We start from the raw sequence: 9,014 nt of genomic DNA, 5'->3' as shown, positions 1-9,014 counted from the left end.
AGCGCATAAGTGTCCCTGGAACAAGTGTCCAGGATCCGCGCTCCCAGCGTCACGTTGGGCAGCAGGTTGGGATCGCTGTTGATCTGGTCCAGGGCGTAGAGCATCGCTTCCAGTCTGTGGATCCCGTTCTCCCTCTTGATGTCGCCGCAGGGCACTCCGCTGGGACCCTTCGCGTGCACCGGGAACAGCCCCCCGAGGGTGACGTCCCCCTCGATCCGAATGGAGTGCGGGGCGTACATCTCCTGGCCGCGCGTCGCCGCCGCCAGCGCGCACAGGAGCACCTCCAGCACGCAGCAGGGGAACTTCATCAAAGTCAGGGCGCGGAGCAGCTTCCCCAGCTGGACCATGCTGCTCCCGCGGCTGCGGTGGTGGCGGCGGCACTGGAGGGGACGGTGGCGGGCTCGCCGGAGTCCTGGCCCCTTGGGGTGAGCTCCTCCGGGGAAGCCCAGGGTCTCCTGCGGGCGAGGAGGGTGGGGGCGCCCGGGGAAGGGCAGCCGGCGAGGGTTGGGGGTCCCGCGGCGCCTGCCAGCTTGGGGCGCCGTGCGCTCTCGGGTTCCCTGGCCGGCGCGCCGCGCTCGAGCTCGCGCTCGGTGGCTTGCAGCTCGAGCTCTCCAACAGCCCAGCACTGGGGAGAGAGCGCGGATGGCTATCGCTTTAAATGCGCGTTCGGCTCCCTCTCCTCCTCCGCCCACTCCCTCCCACCCTCGCTCGCTCTCAGGCTCTCCCCACCCTTCCCAGCGCCCGCCCTCCCCACGGTTTTGCATCATCACGCAGGGAGGGGCTGCGTGCTGAGGTAAGGCGGGGGGAATGGGTGGGCGGCTGTGGGGGGGGAGTGCCTCCGATTGGGAGTTTCGAGGTCCCCAGGGAATCTGGGGATTGCAGGTCGCAGGCGAAGGCTGAGCTCCTGCTTCTGTCTCAGTGTAGAAGCCGCTCGCTCGCCCGCCTGCACCCACACGCACATTCTAGGCACAGGGTGGCATCAGCCCCGGACAGGGCGGTTCTATCGGGGGCTGACTGCTTCCAACCATGAGGTCCGGAGCCGGGGCTGTCAGCGCTGGGAGAATGCGAGGTAGTCGGAAGGTGATGCCGCCAAGCATGAAGGGTAGTAGGGAGACCCCAGTCTCTACTGCTAATTCGTCTGTGCCAGTTTTTCCTAAGAAAAACACACATACGCCCAGGAGCCTGATTTATGACCTAAAGAACCTTTACGCAGAGACTTCTCCGGAGCCAGGCACTGGGCTAGCCTGTAGGGAAAGACGCCAACAAGAAATGCTGGGAATGGAAATGCATTTTTGGTCTTCAGGGGTTACTGTGGCCGGAGCCGGATGAAGTAACCCTGGTCTCCAGTAATCTGTGGCGGATTCGCTCCTTTTCTTCCTTTCATCGCAAGAGATGGAACAACTGAGAACTCTGCAGAGCGCACTTTCTTCTCTGGCGCTGACAGGTGTAAGGCTCCCCTCCTACCCATTTCCAGAGATGCTTTTGGGCTGATGTCAGGTTTCCTCGGGCAGGAAATAGCAAGAAAGAGGTGACAGTAGGAGGAGCAGACAGAAATCTCCCCATCGATCCAGTGATCCATTTTTTTTTTCTTTTTTTCCTGGCTGAAGATTTGGGGGGTTTGGGGAGTGGAATCAGGATGCCAGAGCAGGTTGTAGTGCAGTTACGAAGCTGTTTTTCAAAGGTGTCCCCTCCTGCAGGTCCAGCCCAAACTTGGCCCATTAAAGCAACAAGTGGCCCTAGTTCCTACTACACAAGGAAGGGCAATGTATCTGCCCTTGGTGCCCACGTGTACTGCTTATGGTGGTCTCTACTCTTGCTGAGCCTTTCTGTTGGAGTGCAGCGAAACTGTCTTATACAGAATTGAGGGCGCAGAGAAAACCAAAACAAGACTGTACTTTCTGTTGTAATGTTAGTGTACTAAAGAAAAATGTCCTTGCACATAAACAAAACAACACACACACACCCAAAAAGTCAGAAGTTGGGAAGTTGGTTGTCTCTTCCACCAGCCACCTGTATGACCTTGGCACTTCTGTTCCTGTGCCTGAGTTTCACTTTGCCCATCTGTAAAATGATGAAATTGAATGTTTCACAGGTTAACTTTTAACTTTCAAATCCTCTGTTGAAATAGGCCATGCACCTTTGGCCATGGTGTTCTTTCTAGACCAACATCCTTTGTTGCTTTATGTGTAGGGCACCCGTTTTTTGATACCCAAACAACACTTCAAACATTTCCTGGTACAGAGGATTTTTTTCTTGTTGACCACCCATTTATCTTCCTTCTAGGGAGAGTCCAGTCCATCATTTTCTTTTCAGACATGTCCCTCCTCCAGGTTTCAATACTTAAGGTTTGAGGAGGAAAATAACCTTCTGGCCACAGTGTTCAAGGAAGGGAATAGAGGCTAACAAGAGTTATGCAGGGCTAATCCCTGGACTTCTGCTGGAGTAACGAGGGAGATGACATAGGGTTACCACTGTCCAATAGACAATCCGTGCCGTAGTTAAAAGAAAAAGGAGCCTCCTTCCTCTAAATGCTTTATGTATATCTTTTGGACAATGTTACACTATTTGATTTTGTAAAAACATACCATTTTACTGCCATCTTCAAGAAAAGTGATGTAAAAACTATGCGAAGCTACCCCTGTATACAATGTGATCATCAATCACTCATAGATGTGATGCCCTGCTATATAAGTGCACACCTTGTGCAACCTTATGCCGTGATACACCCGCCCCTTCCAGCCAGCCCTGGAGCTTCAAGGGTATAAGCCCGCAGCTGTGCCAGAAGCTCCCACATAAACAGGGAAATATTTGAATCCCATAATGAGAGATACCAGAGAGGAGAAAAGGCAGAGAGAAGAAGGGGTGGGGAAGAGAGAAAGGGACCTGGTTAAAACATGTGAGCTCCTGGATCCACATGTGCCTGAAAGATTGCCTGTTTTTTTTTTTTTTTTTCAATTATATAGTATTTTATTTCTGTTGTTTGAAGTCAAAATATCCTCTTGTAACTCACCTGTTCTGCTATTCAATACATTGGATAAAAAAGGCTGGAGCAAGTGAAATAGATATCCTGGTAAGGCAGCATTAGCTAATTTGGAAAGGGGGAAAGAAGCAAAGCAATAGAAAGGCATCCTTGGGAACACAAATACTGTGATCCTAGTATTTAGGCATCAGTACCTCAGGCTATATTTGATAGAGACTGTATCCTTATTTAGTTTTTAATTTAAGGCTGTTTAGTAGGCACTTGGTGCCAACAAATATATTTGAAGAGCTGTGTTACAAGTAATAACAGTTGATTTTTCACCTGCCCATGTGAAGATCTATGTTCTCCTCTTCCATTTCCAGGTCACAGCTTGCAAATGCTCAACAAATAGTTCTTGGCTGACTGTTGAATGTTGCCTTATTCTGTGTTCTCTCTTTGCTCTGCTCATTCTCCCCAAACATCTGGCAGCAATCATTATCTTCTTTTTGTTGCAGTCATCTGTGTGCATGTTTTATTTCCCTTGCTAAGCTGGAAGATCCTTGAGGGTAAGGGGCTAGGTATTATTTATCTTTTTATCCCGGACAATGTTCAGAATGGTGTTTTGTACCTAAGAAGCACTCATGTGTTGAATGAATCAGAACTGGTTTGCCATTCCCCACTGCCTTTATCTCACAGTGACAGAAGCATAAAGTGGGCAGAGCAGAAACGACAGCAAATAAACTGTCCTCTTAGTCACAGAATGCAGTTTCTAGAACTTAAAGAATAATTAGATTTTGAAATAATTTTGTTTTACAAAAATTGCATAAGATTGCAATACTCTAACCTTAAAGCTCTCGATCAACTCTAAAGGAGGGCTTTAATTGGCTCTCCCTGAGTCAAGTGTTTATTCCTGGGCCGATAACTGGGGCCATTGTCATAATAGAAAGTGTGATTTGTTACCAGAGAAAGAGGAAAGTGGCGCTGGGCTTGCAAGATATTTGTATCTTCAGCCAGAGTGCATAGGATCTGGAACTTAACAGGTGACGCAGTATTTGTTTGAGATTATATGAATGAAAAATCTTTGTGTAAGAGTGATTAACCTAAAACTTGGCCAGTCATTGTCCTAGTGTCATTAAATTGCAGGAGAATCTAGTTTTAGGCACAAAGATCATAAATATAAAATGTGTTCCCAGGCTTGGTTCTGTGTAGTCAGTAATCTACACTCACCCAGTCATTAATAAAAATGAAAGTTAAGGACTCAGTCCTAACTTATATGCTTAGCATTGTATTTTGTTAACAATCTCAGTTTTATTTCTTTGTTCTCCCCTGTCCATCATCTTCTGCAGAAAATAATGTCTCCACTTCCAATTCCCCGTCTATTTAAATCCAATTTGTAATTTATAAAGTTGTCCTCCTTAAGGGCTGCTGCTTCTGCACAGTAATGTACTCTGGCCATTATTATACTCTTCCATCTTTCATGTAGGTCTCCATCCATAGGTTTTGTTTTCATAGCTTTTTTTTTTTTTTTTTTGGCGGTACGCGGGCCTCTCACTGTTGTGGCCTCTCCCGTTGCAGAGCACAGGCTCCGGACGCACAGGCTCAGCGGCCATGGCTCACGGGCCCAGCCGCTCCGCGGCATATGGAATCTTCCCGGACCGGGGCACGAACCCGTGCATCGGGTTCCATGCATCGGCAGGCGGACTCTCAACCACTGCGCCACCAGGGAAGCCCAGCTTTTTTTTTTTTTTTTAACACAATCTTACATTTGTATTGCATTACTGGGTCAAGGTCACTTTTTTCTTGGCGGGGGGTGGGGGGAGAGAGAGAGAGAGAGAGAGGAAGAGAAAAAAATTCTATCTCATCTGTTGTACTTTCCTGTCATATTTACTTGTAATAGATATCTTGTGTCAGTTACTCCATCTATTTCCTACTTCCATCTTTTTAAGGAGCTCTGATTTTGTACATTCCCTAAGTTGGTAGGGGCGGGAATGTTCCTGATGTTCCTTTGGTAACATCATGGGCTAGCTATTCCTCTGGGAAAGAACCCCTCTCAGTCTGTAAGAGTTGAGATGGAGCTGTTAACCTTAATGCCTCACCTATCCAAACTCAGGTGTGGACACACATCTAGTGTTGGCAAAATTGAGCCCTCCTTTCCCCGTGCTGAGGCTGAAGAGTTCAAGGATAGGTAAAGGACCTCAGATGTTATGTACTGATACTTGCATAAGGCAGATCTATTCCTCTTGACCTCTTATCTAGGAAGACAGAAATGGGGGCTTCCAGTAGCTGTCTTTTCCATCACATGAATAAACCGCAACTGAGAATAAAATCAACACACGTAGAGACGCAGATCAAATATACAGAGAGAAAAGGAGAGCCCTGATGAGTCATCTGAGACTCTGGATCTGGCAATGGCTGAAGCTGTATTTGCCTTGGAACATTCCACTTGGTCCCCCAATATATTCCATCCCTTGCTTAAGCTAGTGATTCATTTCAGTTGAGTCTCTCAAAACTGAGGATACTAATTTAGATTGTTATTGCTTAAGATAAGCAGATAATTTTTAAAAATACCTCCTGATTCTTAGATTCCTGTGAGAATGAACTATAGAAAGTTTAAAACTCTATGACATGGAGTGTGGTAGTAGTCTTAGAGTCACCTCTTAACATGAATCCAGACCTTGAGCATATGATATAAAGCTCCAAATGACAGTGACTGCAAATGACCAGTTGAGTGGGAAGTAAGATTAAAACTTAAGAAGGCTGGAGTATAACTGTGAGTTTTTAAATTGTCTTAAAATCACAACAATTTACGTTTATCTCATGGTAAGATGAAAACAGGAAAACAATGATCCAAAGTCTACAGGATTCAACAAAAGCAATAAAAAGAGAGAAGTTTACAGCAATACAAATCTACCTCAGGAAACAAGAAAAATCTCAAATGAACAACCAAACCTTACAAATAAAGGAACCAGGAAAAGAACAAAGTCCAAAGTTAGTAGAAGGAAAGAAATAAGACCAGAGCAGAAATAAATGAAATAAAGACTAAAAAAAATTTAGAAAGGATAAATAAAATTAAGAACTGGTTCCTTGAAAAGATAAAATTGATAAACCTTTAGCCAGAATCATCAAGAGAAAAAAAGAGAGAGGACCCAAATAAATAAGAAATGAAAGACGAGAAGTTACAACCAACACCACAGAAATACAAAGAATCATAAGACATTGCTACAAACAATTAAACACCAATAAACTGGACACCCTAGATAGAAGACATGGACAAATTTCTAGAAATGTTACAATCTCTTAAGACTGAATCAGGACTAGAAAATATGAACAGACCAATCATCAGTAATGAAATTGAGTAAGTGATAAAACACTCCTAACAAAATCCAGGACCAGTTTCCCAGGTGAATTCTATCAAACATTTAGAGAAGAGTTAACACCTACCCTTCTCAAACTATTCCAAAAAATTACAGAAGGAGAAACACTCTGAACTCATTCTATGAGGCCAGCATCATCCTGGTACTAAAACCAGTCAAAGACACCACAAAAAAAAGAAAATTACAGGCCAGTATCACCAATGCACATAGATGCAAAATTCCTCAACAAATTATTAGCAAATCGAATTCAACAATACATTAAAAGCATCATGCACCATAATCAAGTGGGATTTATCCCAGGGATGCAAGGATGGTTCAGTAACAGTAAATCAATCAATGAGATAAACCACATTAACAACCTGAATGCTAAAAATCATATGATCATGTAGTATAGGTTTTTGTATGTGTGTGTCAGACGTATAGGGTGTGATAGTTCACCTATCTAAACCTAGTAGTAAATCTAAAGTAGTAGAGTTTCCTTTATCTTTTAGAAGAATAACACCCTGCTTACTTACGGGCCATGGATGCATTTGAACCTGCTCACTGAACCTCACAGATTTCTTGAATCAACCATGATGTGAGGTTTATTCTGTTTCACTGAACATCTACTGTCTATTAGGCACTAGCATGGGCAGTTTACATGCAGTGAGTCAATCTGCGTGAAACCTATAAAAGAGTTACTGTTTTTATTATTAACCTAATTTTCGACAAGAAATTATTATAATAGCTAACACTTATCTGGAACTTACTATGCCCCAGGTACTGCTTGAATGGTTTACACATGTTGATTTATTTAATCCTCATAATAAACTAAGGATTTACCTCATCCCCAACACATAAAAGGCAGGTATTATTATTCATCACTCCTATTTTTCAGATGAAGAAATTGAGGTACAGTGTTTTTAAGAGACTTGCCAAGGACATAAAGCCAGGAAGCACAGAGCTCAATTTGAAGTGAGGAACTCTATCTTCAAAGTCTATGTTTCAACCCCTCTGCCACCTAGCTCTTGGGTGCAGAAACAGAGCTCATACCCATGTCTAAGCTCAGCAACACTTTTAACTATTGTACTCTGTTGTCTGTCTATGTATTAGACACTAATCTCTATCAGCAGTGTTTCCAGAACTATTCCTCTTGGATGAATCACGTTCTGGGTATGTCCAGTGAACCACTGAACATAAAATGTTTAAATTATTGGAAAGTTCTCTCTGGGGAATGTATTAGTATGTCTTACGAGACCATCTACCATGCTTAATTCCAGTAATCGAATTAAATGGAATTTTAGACCATCTATCATTTTTTAATATTCACATCTCATTTAATATTCAAACAATATTCCTTAGGGTAATTACTCATATTCTTTGCATATCTTGATTCTTTGTGATGTGGGCCCATTTCTCATGATCATATCTGCTTTGAAATTATTTAACGTAAGTTGATACTAGTATCTTCCCCATGCAAGTTATTTATCTTACAATGATTAAAAAAATTTTTTTATCATTGTGTTGTGAATTCACAGCATTTTAAAAATTATTTTTTATTTTATTTATTTTTGACTGTGTTGGGTCTTCATTGCTGTGTGCAGGCTTTCTCTAGTTACGGCAAGCAGGGGCTACTCTCCATTGCAGTGTGCTGGCTTCTCACTGTGGTGGCTTCTTTTGTTGTGGAGCACGGGCTCTATGCGTGCGGGCTTCAGTAGTTGTGGCTCGCAGGCTCTAGAGCGCAGGCTCAGTAGTTGTGGTGCACGGGCTTAGTTGCTCCAGGGCATGTGGGATCTTCCTGCACCAGGGATCAAACCCGTGTCCCCTGCATTGGCAGGCGGATTCTTAACCAACTGCGCCACCAGGGAAGTCCCTATCCTATAATGATTTTGATTCTTCAGTTCCTCAACCTTCCACCCCATTAAAATAAAATCAGAAGTGGGATCAAGTCTCATTTCTGTGGGGAGAAGGTAGCAGGTAACCTCTTGTAGACATTCATTCAGTCAATCAATCTCAGTTGAGGACTCCTGCTTCTAGCCATGATGGAGTAATTGGCCCCAGAATTTTCCTCTCAAAGCTAATCATTAGAAAATTAGAATAACTTAAACAACACTTTTAAGACACTGGGCAGCTAGGAGCTCAGGACTGTGTTCCCCAAAGGAGGGGGAACAAATGAGGCAAGCCCTATGAATGTTCCTGCCTGGTGCCACTTTTCAGACCCAAGCTGAGCATGGTCAATGGGCTAATTTGAGAAAACAGAGATCAGAGTTCAGAGAGACTCAGGAAGCTGCAACTTGCAGGCAAGAGTACAAGATAGACAGGAGGTACACAGAGAAAGAGGGCTAGAAATATGTATGGTAGTCCCTTGAGTTTTGGCTCAACACTAAACTGGGAAAACATACGATGAGGATATGGGACCCTAGGAAAATAACAACTATCAGGGAACTGTAACAGAGCTCACACAGCACTGGGAGACACTGAAGTGCTAACCCTCTGGAGGGGAGAAATCTTTCTGAAGACTCCGACAAATTAGTAGAGACCCAGAAAGGTTACACTTTAATAGCAGGGCTAAATACCCACTGGAAAAAGTCTTGAAAACCAACCTGGAAAGGATCTAGCTGCCCTGCAAGTAACCTAATGTCTGCTAAAACAAGATTCAACGCTTTTTAAAGGAAGACAGTGAAACGAAGACACAACCACAT

Source organism: Monodon monoceros, unplaced genomic scaffold, assembly GCF_005190385.1.
Source record: "Monodon monoceros isolate NGI ecotype Baffin Bay Population unplaced genomic scaffold, NGI_Narwhal_1 Super_Scaffold_3, whole genome shotgun sequence".
Taxonomy (NCBI): Eukaryota; Metazoa; Chordata; class Mammalia; order Artiodactyla; family Monodontidae; genus Monodon; species Monodon monoceros.
The sequence above is the reverse complement of the archived record's forward strand: the minus strand, read 5'-3'. Positions refer to the sequence as shown.